Here is a 4,951-nt window from a genome sequence, read left to right on the forward strand (position 1 = left end):
AAGTTGTTACAAATTTATAAATTGTTGAACTTACTATCCTTTGTTGAAAAGGAATATGTATATATCGTTATTTTTTACCCACTAACAATAATTCTAGATATGGGAATGATGATTCTGATTCTTATATTTTCGTTTCGTCCATTTTTAAATTGTTACAAATTTATAAATTGTTGAACTTACTATCCTTTGTTGAAAAGGAATATGTATATATCGTTAATTTTTACCCACTTACAATAATTAGATATGGGAATGATGATTCTGATTCTTATATTTTCGTTTCAGTTTAGGTAATTTTAAAGGGACAGTCAACCCAAAAATGACTGTAACAATTCAACTTATATATTTAAATTCTAAAGTGCCTTTATTAGATAATATACATTTAGATCGTGCAAACTTAAAGGGACAGTCAATCCAAAAATGACTGTAACTTATTTAGATTAGTTCATTAACGATCTTTACAGTAAACTGTAGCACAATTTTCATCTAAAGAAACTTTGGCAGAAAATAAACTTACTGATCTCATCTGGCAGTTTTGAAATGGCCGCCTGACTCCTCCTTCTCTGACGTCTCCCAAAAGCTCCCACTAGTACAGGATCCTTTTCTCTAGTCTCGGATTCTCGTCCCTGCGCGCTCCTGTGTCTATTCAGTTCAGTGACACATGCTGTTACACGCAGTCTCTGGGTAAACTGCTGCTGCGGCAGGTGGAAAGATCACTCTGTTCCTCTTGTAATCTGGTCTGGGGGGCTGTGGAGGGCTCTTGGTTTTATTGGTTTTACCCAGGCTGAAATTTATTTAACCATTTCGCCATGATCAGTCCGGACAGCTCCTGCTGTGTGATCTCTTGCAGCAGCTGATCCGCTGACACTCCTCCAGCACGCTGTGCGGGTCCGGGTGTAATCCCAGTAATGTGCTTCCTGCTGAACTGGTTGATTTAATTAAACTGTAATCTGGAGCGTTTATACACCTGTGTCCATTTATAAAGGAGTTACCTGCTTTTCTTCCTCGGTACGCTTACAGCTGAGACCTCACAAGTGTGCACCCACACCCTTTACAATATTACAACTGGAATTTAAATACATATTGAGGCGGGTTGCTAAGAAACAACCTAAAGATCGCGCTGTAAAATGAGTATTCTGTGCACAGCGCTGATCGTTATCAGATTAGCACATACACATAGTTATTAGTACCACACTCACAGTTATACATAAGTAACAGACTAACAGCTTCTGTCAAATCACTGTCTAGCTGGTACATATACACGGCTATGTAGTACCGATTACACGTAATCATTACACTGCATATGTATACTACTATAACAGTGATGGATGTCAGTGCACACAACAGTATAAAAGGGATGGATGTCAGTGCACACAACAGTATAAAAGGGATGGATGTCAGTGCACACACCTTTATAACAGGGATGGATGTCAGTGTACACGCCTGTATAAAAGGGGTGAATGTATGTGTGTTCAACTGTACTAGGAATGGACTGCAGTGTACACAACTAAGGGGTCGATAACAGTATATATGAATAGATGGTACATTCATACTTTAGATGGTGAAGTAATAACAAATATCCTGTATTCAGAAAAAACAAGTAGATGCATTTATTTACTAGCTCAGTGACGACAGTGTGCACACATGTACCTCATACGGGGATACCAGTGCATAGACCCATCTGCACAGCGCTGTGCACAGAATACTCATTTTACAGCGCAATCTTTAGGTTGTTTCTTAGCAACCCGCCTCTATGTATTTAAATTCCAGTTGTAATATTGTAAAGGGTGTGGGTGCACACTTGTGAGGTCTCAGCTGTAAACGTACCGAGGGAGAAAAGCAGGTAACTCCTTTATAAATGGACACAGGTGTATAAACGCTCCAGATTACAGTTTAATTAAATCAACCAGTTCAGCAGGAAGCACATTACTGGGATTACACCCGGACCCGCACAGCGTGCTGGAGGAGTGTCAGCGGATCAGCTGCTGCAAGAGATCACACAGCAGGAACTGTCCGGACTGATCATGGCGAAATGGTTAAATAAATTTCAGCCTGGGTAAAACCAATAAAACCAAGAGCCCTCCACAGCCCCCCAGACCAGATTACAAGAGGAACAGAGTGATCTTTCCACCTGCCGCAGCAGCAGTTTACCCAGAGACTGCGTGTAACAGCATGTGTCACTGAACTGAATAGACAAAGGAGCGCGCAGGGACGAGAATCCGAGACTAGAGAAAAGGATCCTGCACTAGTGGGAGCTTTTGGGAGACGTCAGAGCAGGAGGAGTCAGGCGGACATTTCAAAACTGCCAGATGAGATCAGTAAGTTTATTTTCTGCCAAAGTTTCTTTAGATGAAAATTGTGCTACAGTTTACTGTAAAGATCGTTAATGAACTAATCTAAATAAGTTACAGTCATTTTTGGGTTGACTGTCCCTTTAAGTTTGCACGATCTAAATGTATATTATCTAATAAAGGCACTTTAGAATTGAAATATATAAGTTGAATTGTGTGAATGCTAATAAAGCAGAAATAATAAGTTCTCTTCCTTGTGTATGATGTAACTAAATAACAACACAGAAACAATCATTACTAACTTAAATAAAGTCCACCTTTACATTGGAAGCCACACAGGTGCTGATAGAAATCAAAAGGAAATGAAGGAACCAATCAAAACACATTCATACCTTTAAAAAGCCAGAAGCTAGCAGGATAAGCATTCTTGATAAAGCCCAGAAGGGTGAAACGCGTTGAATGGGACCTGCTACACTCTACTAAACTTTACTACTGTCACAAAGCTGTGTGACCCTGCAACTTTAAACTTTTCTCCTGACCCTGCAAGTTAAAATCTACCTTTGGTAACTTCAGGGAATACGGTGTTACTGCTAAACACTGACCAAAGATTTCTTCAAACCTTAAGAAGTTTGAGGGAACCCAGATGAAAACAATATTTGGGCTATAAGAAGAAAGGAAAACTAAAAAAAAAAAAAAAAAAAGGATAACTACATCACCAGAACGGATCATCACCCCTGACCTCTGAATCAAAGTGAAGGTCAGGTGACTTATCAGAAGCACTAGGAACAAACAGTCTGTGAATCCCTCACAGTGAAGAATATCAGCGGTTGCAACCAGGACAGATTAAGGTACCTCTACACTAATTTGCACTACGTTTTTTAAAACGCGCAAACTGAACTTTAAAGACATCAATGTATTCATCTGTTAAATTAACCATTTCCATTAACCACGATTGCTTTGGCACCTAAATCAGAATAAGCGCTGTTTTTTGCCTTTTTAACTATCCAGCACACCTGAGCCAATTATATGTCCAAGGAAAGTAACTGTGTAACTTTATAACTGTATTTGTTACTGAAGTACTGTAAAGCTGTTAGGACTGATACATTTGTGCCTTTTAAATATTCAATTCACCATTTATCTTAGAATTTTGTTGCTTGCCATATGTTATCTATAGAATTAATTCCTTTATACCTGGAATTCTAGGATTATATGGTTCTAGTCTGTTTTTATAAGTGTTGTATAAGGGAGACGTCCCTTTATTAATTAGGAAAAGCGTTTGCTGTTGTTTTTATGTGTTATAAGAATTTTTAAATAAACTAGATTGTATAAAACATAAATTAGATTGGTATCATCATTTCCTAGCTTTTTTTAGCGCTGCTAAATAAACCCCATTTTTTCTTCTTAACCAATTAAAGTGTCCTCATGGTCATGTGGTCACTATGACAGCCAGTTACAGTGATCACGTCAGAAATAACAAGCCATTGTTTATCTTGACCCCTCCCCTTCTCTGTCAGATCTTATGCCATTCAAAGTGTGAACTTTATTTTAATAAAGTATTTTTTTATATACATTTATTTTAAAAGTTTATTTTTGTTTATAATTTTATTTTAAATAAAGTTGTTTTTTTTTACCTAAGTTTTATTTTCTGCCTTTGAACATAAAATAGGGAATCTAAAAATGACAAGATGCCTCTAGGACAATACCCTTGGTTGTCTAGTTTCTTCAAATATGTAATTTTGTGCAGCAGTTTTGGCTTGGGCGACAGCTATAAAGTTTACAAGCAAGTAAAATTTAGCATTAAACCAATTCCATTCCTGTAATATCTGGCCTATATTTGTTTTACATTACTTGTAAACTTAGACAAAATGACACACAAACTAATGCAGAAGCAACAGTTCGAGAAATAGCTGCTATTAAATAACATAGGGTGGGTGGTTCACTTGCTATTGGTTGAATCACCTGCCTGCCAAAATGAGGAAAAAAAATGTGGATGTAACCAGGGGTTACATTTTAAAATATAATTAGTGTGATTTAAGAATTAGTATTTATGTAAAACAACTACATGTGTTGACTTAAGAACAGTATAAAATACAAATTTACAATCATGTTAAGCATGGAAAACCGGAAAAAAACTTTTTCCTTAAGGGGTTAAAGAGGCACTAAACACTTCTTGCTTTTGTGTAAACCCTAAGGACCAGATTACAAGTGGAGCGCTATATATCGCTTTCATGAAAGCGATATTTGCCCTCCACCGTGTAATACCCTGGGAAGTGTACGCTTCCATAGGCTCCAATAGGAGCCTTGTTCTGATGCCGTCAGAGACGGCATCAGAACCTAAGCACAGCAAATGGGGTCAGTAGCGCAGCTATGGCAGAAAATTTAAACATATATGTATACGCTTATATACATTTATATTTATGTGTTAATATGTGTATATACACATATTAACACATAAACATATATATATATTCAAGCATATACATATATATTTACTGGAAACACACAGTTCCCATAGACTGCAATGTAAAGACATTTTTCAGTGCCGGTTTTTTTCACCCCACTCCCGCCAACTTTAGCCCCAAAATACTTCCTAGTGCAGTTATGTTATTAAAAAAATAAAGATGCTGCTATCTTTATTTTAAAATAAATTAAACTACACTGTA

The sequence above is a fragment of the Bombina bombina genome, chromosome 1, assembly GCF_027579735.1.
Source record: "Bombina bombina isolate aBomBom1 chromosome 1, aBomBom1.pri, whole genome shotgun sequence".
Lineage (NCBI taxonomy): Eukaryota > Metazoa > Chordata > Amphibia > Anura > Bombinatoridae > Bombina > Bombina bombina.